The sequence below is a fragment of the Ischnura elegans genome, chromosome 2 (assembly GCF_921293095.1).
Source record: "Ischnura elegans chromosome 2, ioIscEleg1.1, whole genome shotgun sequence".
Taxonomy (NCBI): Eukaryota; Metazoa; Arthropoda; class Insecta; order Odonata; family Coenagrionidae; genus Ischnura; species Ischnura elegans.
In genome coordinates this window covers 33,025,121-33,037,362 of record NC_060247.1, presented here as the reverse complement: position 1 = coordinate 33,037,362, position 12,242 = coordinate 33,025,121, and positions in this window count along the sequence as shown.

Sequence of the window (12,242 nt, the reverse complement as noted above, 5' to 3'; positions counted from 1 at the left end):
GTCACTTAATTGTTAAAATAATTTTAACAAAACATGATTGGTCATGACTATAAATTGAAAATTTTCATGCCATAAAATTACTTATTTTAAGTGAAAAAATGACATGTAAAATTCTAAGAAAGCTTTCTTAAAATTATTTATTTTTATGTCAAAAGTATATTCTCAGTTAAGTTACTTTTATAGTGTATTAGATCATTTGCATAAATGATTAAAAACTATACATCCATTGCGTTGTAAATAAACATTTAATTAGTCATTGTTTTTATTTTAATGATTACAATGTTCCTCATTTGGTTAATTAGTATATCATTCTGATTATTATTTTAAAGATACCGATTAGGGGGGCGTTGAGTATAGCTTTATGGATCGAAAAAGTTTGGGAAACACTGCTCTATAGTGTGTAGTGAGGTTGCTCTTGAAAAAGTCAAATTTGCTGTCAATAGTCTCACCAGTAATTTGAGGATTTAATTGTTTCCTATTCCTATGTGATCCTGTAACTAGCGTATTTATTAATGGGGAAACTTCTCAGGGGGATTTCATCTCAAATAAGGCAGAGGGGTGTCAGGTGACCGTCACCGATTTCTCTGAAATGTATTTATGTGAAAGCAGTATCCTTATGATTAATAATGATCACTTTATCTCAGCTCAGAATTGAACCGTTATGAAGTTATTTGAACATTACTGAGTCAGGCCTCTGAGTAAAAAAATGAAAAATCACATTAATGCTGATTTCTAAGGAACCATGACCCATAGAGCAGTAATTATTGTTTTATTTGGAAGAAAATGCATTTCTGCACATTCTGACATACCTTTCAAGTTATTTGAAGTAATAATAAACAAATACGACTCAAGATATTCTACAGGGAGTTAGTATGTCACACCCTAGTTATGCCACTTCCTTGGAGAGTTTCTTCTTAGGATTGAAGTAGAATTATTATGAAGATGACTGCTATGATGCTATTATCTACTTTCTGATTGGGTCCTGTATGAATTTGAATTACCGAAGTTCTAGACAAAGAAACCGAGAATTTCTCCGATGTTTTCTCAAAGAGATAATTTTGTTTTATCATGCAGCACTTCTGATTTGTTCTAGAACTGCTGTATGATTAGAGCTAGAGGAAACTGTTTGAGGGCTTGTTAACTGGTTAATCTGCATAAAAATATGAATTAATTCAAAAAGGATATCCATTTTTATTAAGCTAATAAGAAAATTTAGGTTTAAATTCAGATGGAATTAATTACCACGACCCTGGCTATGTAACATAAGCTGCTAGCGGTGGTTTGAATAGGACTGGCCTTACAGGAGAATTATAAATCTAGAAGTGAAAATTTTTTAGGGAATATTTTTTTTACGAGAAGGAAGTTTTCTCTCTTTCACTTCAGATTAAACTCATACCAATTGACCATTATTCCTTGTCTCTGCTCATCAAACAACAATCCATTAAACCCATTTCCATGCATGAGTTATTAAGCTAATGGACTTATGGTTGCTATACTCATAGGCTTTCTTCCACTTTTTGGTATTGAATGAAGAACTTGCTTGGCAAAATTGTTAGGCCAAGATCCTCTTCATACATCCTTTGGGCGAGTTTGAAAAACTCTCTCCCAATGATCTCTAAATTCTGCGGAAGCTCAGCCAGAATTTTGTTCATGCTTGCCACTTTCCTTGCCTTCATCCTGCCCTGGATCCTGGTTTTAACCCCCCTTAGTTCTCATCAGAGCTTCTTTATTCTACTTGCTGAACTTTCTACCTTTAGTTGCCCTTTCAAACCTGTTATTGCTTACAGGGGTGGTCTGGCCAGGTCGGCTGGTCGGCAATCCCGAGTTTAGGTAGCCCTCACAACAATGGTGTCTATCGTGAAGCGTAAGTGAAAGGTTTTATAAAAAGGAAAGATTCAGATTACTCGAATCAATTTTTTTGCAATTTTAAAATTCTATGTCTTCATTAGCTGTTTATTTATAGCATTCTCAATGTAAAAAGATTTCGTAAAAAGGCATGTTGACAAAAAGTTGTCCGATGACAAAGCTTTTTTGAAGGGTCATTTGAAAAGTCTATCGGAGGTTTTTAGATTTCGGTGCAGTTTCAAGGAAAAAGTTCTCTAAACGGATGATAGATCCATCATACATATTTAAATTTTATAACGTGTAAAATTCTCCCTTTTCATTGTATTTTTTCTTAGGAAATTGCTATTTTTTATTAACTTCTATCTAGTTTTTTTTAAGATCCTCAATAGCGTCAAATCCATTTCCGGGTATGCAATTTCATAAAAAACTTTCCTGAGTAGGACCCCTGAATGGAATAATGGGGACCCCCGGTATTGGGGGCCCCATCACGAACCCCTGCTGAGGGGCCCCAATCACCTTAGTCCGCCCCTGATTGCATATAAATAAGTAATAAATTGTGGTCTTAATCACAGAAGCTGCTGGGAAGTTGCACTAGTTATTCAAATTGTTCCTAAATCTTTGCCATACTACGACATATCTATGACTCATATCTTCTTGGGCTCACTGGTTTCTCCCTGGCACACTTGTAATGATATCTAAATCAAATGTTTCTTAAAAATGACTCTCTCCTGCAGAAATCCTCTGATTTCTTCCTTTGTTTGCATCATATTCCTAATCCATTTCCATTACTTCCATCTCCTTCTGCAGTGTTCCAGTCCTCCATCACTGGCAGATTTATCCTATCTGGCGATTCTCTAGTTTTTCCTGCATGTTCTTCATGTATCTCATCGACTCCCTCTTCTCTACAATTGCCCGTAAGCATGCACATCTGTACCAATATAATTTTGAATGTCATCCCTTAATTTCTATAAAGTCCTATTGCTTACTTGATCAATACCTACTACCCTACCTAGTCTCCTTTTTGATAGCAAAGCTACTCCTTGTTGACTTCCATCTCCAACCTTAATTCCTGAATTTTTTAATATCATAAATATTAAAACTTCGATATCTATGTAACATTATTTTTACAATACATTTTTTTACATTATTTTTACATAATTTATTAAATTGTTCTTTTAAGTCAGTTTTGTGGCTAAAATCGTCAAAGTAGTTAGTCCATTTTGCATCTCATAATCTGATGTAAACTAAATGTCTGATGATACTTTAGAAATTTTGTGCATGACAAAAATGTAGAACGTTTATGTTAGAAAATGTTAAGAATGCATCATCGTCTAAGAATTAGGAAATATGCTTTTTTAAGGAAATGGAACATTTAAATCTGTCCCCAGTTTACCATGCGTCTCTCCTACCCAATTGAAATACATAGCATTTTTCCACCCTGGCCCTGAGCATATTCCTTATCCCTGCCTATTCCTATACTCTCGGCCTCCTTAATCCCCCTCCCCCTGAACCTCTCTCTCTTCTTCTTGTGAATTCAAAGCTGGCTGGTTGGAGAATTTAAAAAAAATAAGGCGGTCCTCGACTTTCGTACACTTGAATTTCGTAGGTACGTTCCAAATTGACACCTTTTACTTGACTTCCATACACTAAATTCGTACTTTCGAACGTTTTACTGTAATTTTTTGAAATTCCCGCTATGTTTACTGCGTATCCTATGTCCTTAAATACCGAGAGGAAATTTCAATTGGTACCCGCAACGGATTTCTTGTTTCTTAAAATTTTATTTGCATTTTTTACGTATTTTCGAAAGTCATTATACAATGTCAGGAATATACAATGTCAGGAATATACAATGTCAGGAATATACAATGTCAGGAATATCATATACAATGTGAGGAATTTTATTAATTTATTATTAAACAAAAGTTCGTAAAAATATAATCTGTGCAGAAAATAATGCTTTAGTATGTATATTTCGTTCTTTTGGAACGTAACCCCTAATTACTATATGGAACTCAATGATTCTACTTTCGTACACGTTTTCAGGATCTCATTGTGTGCAGTGGCGGATACAGATGGGGGGCACAGGGGAGCGCGCCTCACCCTTTGCGGGGCCACCCTTTTTGCCAAACAGCAGAACCACAATTGAAAGTTTTCTATTTCATAAGATGACATTGCCTTGAAAATGTATCTACAGAAAATCATAGAAATTTCCTTTCTCATAAGAGATTTTATTCCTTTCTGAAGAAAAATTAAATTATGGTTTTGCTAGTAGTAGGACCCTCTGTGACTGTGCGAAATTCATCTTCCCTGGCTTTCCAATCCTATCCTATCCCAAGAGGTGTCATCGGGCTCCTATCGCGGCGGCGCCTCCCTCCTTTTTCCTACCTTGTCCTCCCCCTTCTGTGGTGCAGAGGTAAAAAAACTCGCGCTTACAGACCTCGGCCCTGAAGCGTATCCCCGCGAGCCCGCTCTGGAGTCTCGTTTCCGCTGCCTTGAATTCGTGTATAATCACTTAAATTAAAAATTTGTGGAGCTCTGCATATGACTTGATTATTTTTTATTACAATAAAAGTAGAGGTAACGTAAGATATTTTTGCGCCCCTCATGAGTTTTCTCTTTATCCGCTACTGATTGTGTGCGAAAGTCGGGGACCGCCTGTATACTCGATAATGTTATGAAAGTACCGCAACAGGTTAGGTGGGAAAATTTTGTAAAATAAGAAAAAGCTCCAACTTCTAATCGTTGATTAAACTCTCTGGCCTCTCTACCTTAAGAATAGAGGGGACCATTTATTTATAAACGTTTATTTTATCGTCATTAGAGCTGTTAATTCAGTCATTTGCAAGAGAGACTGAATTTATAGAGGGTGAGTGGGGTGCTAATAAGCACTCCTGGAACCCACGCGAAAAAATCCTAAACACGTCCATGAACGTAAATCCGTGCCCGAAACTTTGAGCTAGTACAAGTAAAAGTGTTGAGACAGGAAATCCAAATTCCAATTTATGTTGGAAGAAAAATATCTTCGAAACTGGTTTTTCGATTTTGGGTGGCCAGAGAACGAGTAAGTAGGACAGTCTCTGGCTTGTGCTTTAGGGAATTGGAACTATGTTTTCTATGAGAGAATTCGTTTAAATGTGAATGTTCATACTTTGGTCTTGCCGAAAATGATTCTGCTCCTGTTTTCCCAATTTAATTATTTCCAATCAAAGGTACCATTATGTTTACTATTCCAAATTTGTTTATTCACACTGGTATTGTCTCATCTTTATATTGGCTTCGCCATCTTACACCCACACTTTTTATAAAAGCCTTTACATCAGTATTGCTGAAACATTTTCTCGTCTCTCTAACATTTCTTATCTTCCAACACTCACCTGTAAGAAATCTTCCTTTAAAATTCATTTTGGCCACGTTAGTGTACACTATGAAAATATCACAGGTTTTCTATGATCTTCACTGATAAATTTGTCTTTCTTTTGGTAAGAGGGGAAATTGGAGTCGTTCTCCTTTATTCGAGGAGTTAGGAGGGTATTCAATACTTCCTTGCGTGTGACAACCACATCTGTTATTACTATTGGAATGTTGTCCATCTTAAGAGTACATATGCTACTGATGAACTTTTAATGAAACTATTTATTTTCATTATACTTAATGCGATTCCGTATTCACTTCTTTAAAACCAGGAAAAACCACAAAAATTACCTTTTTTTTAGCTTTACCAGAATCTGATGTTTTCTCATTGCTTTAGTTGATTCTACACCAGAAACCTATAAACCTACGATGGATTGTTCAAATACCAGTATTAATTGTACATATTTTCATATGGTCGTGCTACATTTATCTTGAGACTTGGGTTTCCAGCCGGAAATGACTGCTGGAATATGATTAAATAAGACTCTTTGGCGAGAAATAATAAAATGATCGCGGGGTTAAAAGATCCTTTCGAGCCGATTTTTTCAGGGTAATGTCACCGAGTGGTAATATTTTAGAAATTGCGGATGCTATTGCGAAAAGATGCTTCTCCTTCCAGCACAATTCTCCTGAGGAGAAAAAAAAAAATTCTCTCCGTGGTGGCGTGACAGGTGAGAAAAAAAATCGATGCCTCCCTTTCAAAGCCGGCCCTCGCAGCGCATGTCAACGGACCTTTTCCTCCCGCTCTTTCAAACAGATTGCCATTCCAAAGCATGAATTATTGCTCTTTTAACAGTCATGCTTTTCCCATATTCCTTGCCGAAAAACCCGCGGGCCAAATGTTTCCATATTTCCTGAATGAAAAAAGGACCATATCCGTTTTCAAAGCCTGTACCCATACCCCTTTTCCCGAAGGCGGGCGGATTAATCATCCGGCAAAAAAAAGGTGTTGAAGCAACTTCCTCCTCCCAAAGTGGTCAGCTCGATGCCCCCAGGGCGGATGTGGTCTCGAAAACACTCGTCAAAATATCGCAGGGCGTGGCGTTCATCAATAACGCTCGCTCGGTGTCTTGGGAAGCATTCACTTGCTCAGATTTGTTCCCTTCTTGAAGCGGACTGAGATCTTTCGAAAACGAGCCTTCGTTTCAGCGGTGCGTGGCGGAACCGATTCACCGCCCGGCTGGACAACTGGGGCCGGAGTCCGAATGAACGATTAGACTTCTCAACCCGTCCTTAACGTGACCTCCCCACCCCCATTCCTCCGTCATCGTCCATCTAACTGGTGGTTTTTGAGATGCAACCCCTAGTATACATCGTCTGGAGTACCCAATGTGCACCGGCGTTTGTTTCCCTCCGTTAGCACCAATTCTCTGCATCCTTCCGGTCATAACTCCATTGAACTGAGTAATGAGAAATATTAAAATTATTATTCTACATCCATTGGCCATTTTATTTACTGTCGCAAAATGAATTTTTTTGATAAGTTTTCTAATTTTATGAGATTATGGTAGTTGTGATAGGCTAGGAATAAATTTACCGAAAAATAATTTTTTTTCCTTAAATGAATAATATATTTTAAAGTTTGCATTTAAAAAGTGACCAGGGGGGTCTTCTATTTAATTTTAATTAATGCGAAATTCACGGAACTAGTGTGATTTTTGTAAGCCTCTCATTTTCTATTGCCGCTGCATGCCATAATAATATCATTCGAAGTTGATGTTCTATAGGGTTTCTAAGTTATAAAAAATCATGCTTTTATGGCGAAGCATTAATCTTCCATTGAATCTGAAGACTCTTTCAAGGCGAACGGACAATAATTATTGCGGGTAGTAGACGTACGACCCGCAACTACTACCGGGAGGTAGAGGTAGAGGACCTTGAAGTTCAGCTCCGAGGTATTTTTGAAAATATTTTTAGATTTTAACGATACATCTCCGGCTAAAACTCATCCAGTCTCATAAAATGCTAGTCTAGAATGAAGACTTTCTTAGTCTAGAATAAAAGGTTAATTGCATGGATACTTTCGGAGTGCCATAATGCGAAGACCTACGACAAATAAAGCTTGAGAATTTTCCAGAAATCGATGCAAATATTTACGGACGTAAGTCCAAACGTGTTTAATGAAAATTTCTGCTCTCTACCAGCATTAAAAGTTCACAGAGCTATGATTGATTAAGAAAATATCACGTTTTAATTCTGTTTTATCTACTGTATGCCGAAGCTCGAAGTTAAGCGTTAGCCGCTGAAGATATCTTGCTAATTGTTATGAAGTCGAACTGGTGGGTTCATTCAAAAATGAAACATCTTTCCAAAAAAGTGCAAAGGCAATAACATCGTGAGACTTAATCAGTACTTCCTGTCGTAAGATGAGAAATATTACCCTGTAATTGCTACTTAGTTTTCATGATACCGGGTAATAAGTTAGGTGTCCTTGACGGTGATAATGTGCGATAGATAAGTGTAGAAGGATCATAGTCGAAGACTTGTAGCCATAACTATGACCAAATGTTAGCAATAATGTAGAATTTCCTTTTAGGAAATCATCTTATTAAATACTAGGTCTCAGGTACGCTTGGTTTGGGTTGAAATGCATTGCAATCCGATGTATTCTAGAATATTTTTACCTTATCCGTTCATTTTTATACAAACTTTTGAACTTACCGCTATCATCGTATTCCAATTTGGGGGAGAAGAATTCATAAAAATTGAAGACAAGTGAATATCCAGAATAGATTTCGTGGCGTTTCGTTCCTGGGCGGAGAATATTCTCGTAGTTTTTTGACAGTTTTCTTTGTCGCTAAAAACCATTAAACTCGGGTAAATGGTCCAAATTTTTTTTTACCAAGTGCGCGGTAAGCATCAATGCATAGTGATTATGCCATTAGAATACACCAGAAAAAAATTTACATTTAAATTCTTTAGGAACTTAAAAATGGTTATTGTATTACGGGGAAGTTATAATTTTACGTGCATCATGAAATGCATGATAAAATCTATTACTTAATTTTAATTTCATACATTTGGAGACTTTATTTTATCAGAAAATGAAACGAAAGGGATTTCGATTTGGATTTATTCGTAGTTATAATGTTAGTTATCTACTTAATAGTTATGAATGAGTCAATTTAGTAATCATAAACGCTATACACGGAATTTAACTGTAAACATATGCAGCTGAGAATACTGACTTTAGAGTGTGTCAGTATGGAATTTCCGCAAATGAAATTTAAGTTAGATGGATCTATCCCCAGATAGTTAAGCAATCAATTAGGTAATACTGGAGACTTCGAAATTTGACACTAGCGATAATTTATGGCTCCGTATGAGAGCTTAAGGGTGACACATGTCTATTGCAAAGGTCTCCATAATAATGTTTCAAATATGGTGCCAGATTTCTTGCCATAGATTGTACAATCAATGTCTTTAGAGTCTTTACGTGTTTTCCAAGGTAAAAGATAAATATTTAAATGAAAAATAATCCAGCTATAAGGCCGGGAAAAAGCGTTAACCCCTGCTTTTGCAACGGCACTCTTGGTGGATCAAAAAGCGTTAAATAGTAATTTATTTCCAAGATTTACTTTGCCATTTGAGAATATTTAAAATATGAGGAGAACGACTGCTCTTTGCAAATCTCGTGATTGGTTTGACATTTATAACTCTTCACTTCATCAGGTTTCGTGATTAATTTTAAATTTATTATTTTTGATTCCCGCGGCTTCTTTTGCTACTGAGTCAGTGGCTTTCACAAGATGATCATGCTACACTTCTGCGGGCTTATTTTTCATATCTATGTTGAGTACATTTTGAAATCTGTTTCGGTACAGCGCAGTGCGAAGTAAACTTATAAAGAATTGTGCCTTCTTCTTTGTCTGAAGATGACAATAGGGTGGTTTCCTATTATTTTTTTATTGCCTAAATCGAAAGATTATTACTCCTGGAGTACGTATTTCACGCATTTAGATTTTTAAATGACGATATCTATTTTTTGCGATTAAATGAAAAGTGAAAAATTTCAAGCGCGCGAAAATGCGACGGGTAAGTATGAATGCCGGGAAATCTCTCCGTGTGACGCATTTCTCGTTCCCGCTGCCGCCCTGTGAGGTGACCTTGAGGGAGGCTTGAGCGCTGATACGACGCAGGCTGCTAGCGGGTAGCTGAGTACCCTGCTAGCTGGTAGCGCTTGGCTTAAATAAGGATTATTAACACCTTATCAAACGAAGAAAACTTTCCGACCTTAGCCAGTTTTAATAAGTGATTATTATGACATGTTTCCCTGAGCTCTGCGCCTCATGCATGCATTGGTAATCTCAGACGATGTATAACTCCTATCTACTCGTATAGAAACTAGGTCCCTGTGACGTCACGTGGAGTGGTATCGCGTGGGCGCCAATCTGGCCTTTTTCAAATGAGGATAAAAATGGACCATTGCCATTCGTCTAAACCGGTATTTCTAAAACGAAATAATTTGTATATTATTAATACACTAATGGTGGGTAACGAATCGCAATCAATGCATTTCGTTTTCTTTGATGAAGGAAACTACCCTATTTTGGAATTATTTGTTGGTTATCCCTAAATTTTAACGTAACACGCTGCTGGCTTTTGAGTCCTGAATTTTATGCATGACGTATCTTTTGGAGTAGAACGTGAGATATTAACATGGGAATTGGCGACAGGCGATCAAGGTTAGTGTAAGTGTGGGGTAGAGAAGATGTGATGAATGAGAAAAAAACGAGAGGGGAAGCACTTAAAATGTCTTGGAGGGAGAAAAACATTAAAGAGCTGGTAGAGATAGTGGTTGAGGCAACGTAAAATGGCGAGGGATCCCCAAAGTTCGTGCCACGGTATGGATACTGGTTACGTGATATTGGAGCAGAAAGAAAATGCGATTAATGAGTGGGAGATACAGAGACGGTATTCTCCTCAAAGAAGAATACCTTTTTGAGTGCCCGTAATGCACACATTTAATAGGTGCTGAGAAAATGCTGCTTTTGTCTGAATCACTGTAAAACAGTTACAGATATTTTGATTACTTTGAAAAGTATTTGTTGTTTTCACTACCCTTGAATTACAAATGGTCCCTTTCGCTTGTATGTGATTTGGCCGGGGGGATTTGGGATATCGGATGCCTTTATTACCGTACATTTTTTCTTGTCTAAGAGCTATTTCCCCGTTACTATCCCTTTCCTGGTTCTGCCGCGGGATAGGGCACTCAGTCCAAGTGTCATTCGAGTGAAAACAAGGTTCAAGAATTAATGGAGCCGTTATTTAATTTCGAGCTTAGTCGTTAAAAATATTTGGATGAGTAAATATTTTTGACCTTCAAGGGCGTTGAATATTGATCTCTGCAGTAGTACATATATAAAGATGTGTCGGTTTTGATTGATTTTGAACGAGGGTAAGGCTTGAATTTGTTTATGCCTATGATCATATTATCCCATACTCATTATTGGAACGAAAGATTTCATCTGATATTATTTTTATTGCCACCGAAACGAAGCAAGTCATGCATCAAGAATATTTAATTCCTTACAATGACTTGAAGAGCTTATTTGGCATGGCAGCTTGTTGGCCCCATGCTAAGAAATATATCTGACGTTGGATTGATTCAAAAATAAATTTTCGGCGCTCATGAACTCACATTTCATCTAAGGAGAATCTATCTATTAAAGAAAATCGTTCGGCCACGATTGCACGTGTTCGGCATGCCTTGGTCGCATGAAGGATGTTTTCTTTGCCCACCGCCAATATCGTCCGTTTTTCGTTCATGGAACGAGATTCATTTACGAGAGACATGGTGCGGTAGTAATCTAGAGGAATGGGGAAGGCAGGGAAATATCAATCCGCATACCCAGACAGATAGCTCAATCCCTAAATAAAGTGATACATCATCTCCGCTTTTCTCCTCTCCTTTCAGTCACCCTTCATCCTCCAAAAGGTTAAAGACGCCGCAATGGTACTGGGAATCGAGCGGCCCATCGAAAATTGATTTCGACCTTCTCCATTCCACCGATTCCCGGCGCCAATTCAGTCTTTTAATGGGACCACTTCGACTGTATGAGGGAGGAGCATGTTGAAGGAGTAATCGAGTAATGGGGTTGCATATTTCGTGTCACGATCGGTAGAGGATGGGTCGTGTCGGAGGCAGAAATGAAAGCTTTGGAGGGAGAGAATGGAAACTCTGCGTGGCCGGTGACATTACCTCATCGCTGCGTCTTGCCTATGGTAGCCCGTGGAGTGGAATGGGAAGGAGGGAGGGTAAGAGATTGAAGAAACATGGGAATCATTTGGGATTGAACTCAGAATGAGAAATCACAGTGTTTTTTTAAAGCCGAGATGAGCTGGGGAGCCGAGGTCCACAAGAGGGGTCGGGCAGGACATGAGTTGTTGGGCCGGAGACGAATGGCAGGGAGTAAGCACGGGAGGGTGGGTATTTCGTCGAGATCGTGGCGCACAGTGGGAAAAAATGACGGGAAAAGCTGGCTATCGAGTCGAAAATTTAAGTTAGTTAGTTGATTATTTTTGTGCGTAGTTTATGAGTATAATAGTTAATCATGTCACACTCAATATTAAAAGCTATCCCGACATGCGCCTGGACTAACAATTAACATAAATATTTACAGGCACCTGTGCGCTCTCGGAAGTAGTATGGTTTTGTAATAATGTCTTTGAAGGACCGTATATTCAAGTTACTTGGATCAATTTTCATTTTAAATAAAGTTTTAGGTTGAATAAGGCAACGTTTTCTTTATGCAGGGACATTGTTAGTAGTAACTTAATTAAGTGCACACTAATTCCGTATGTTTAGGCGTGAAATTAGATAAATTTTACCTTCTTTTAGAAATCAGAATTAAAAAGTTTTATTACCGGGTCAAGTGAAAGTATTTAACCGGTTAAGGTAAGTTTACGTGGTGTATTTTGCGGATTACCCTGGCCTACATCTCTACCCAAATGGACTTCCCTCGTCTGTTCATTCTATTCGT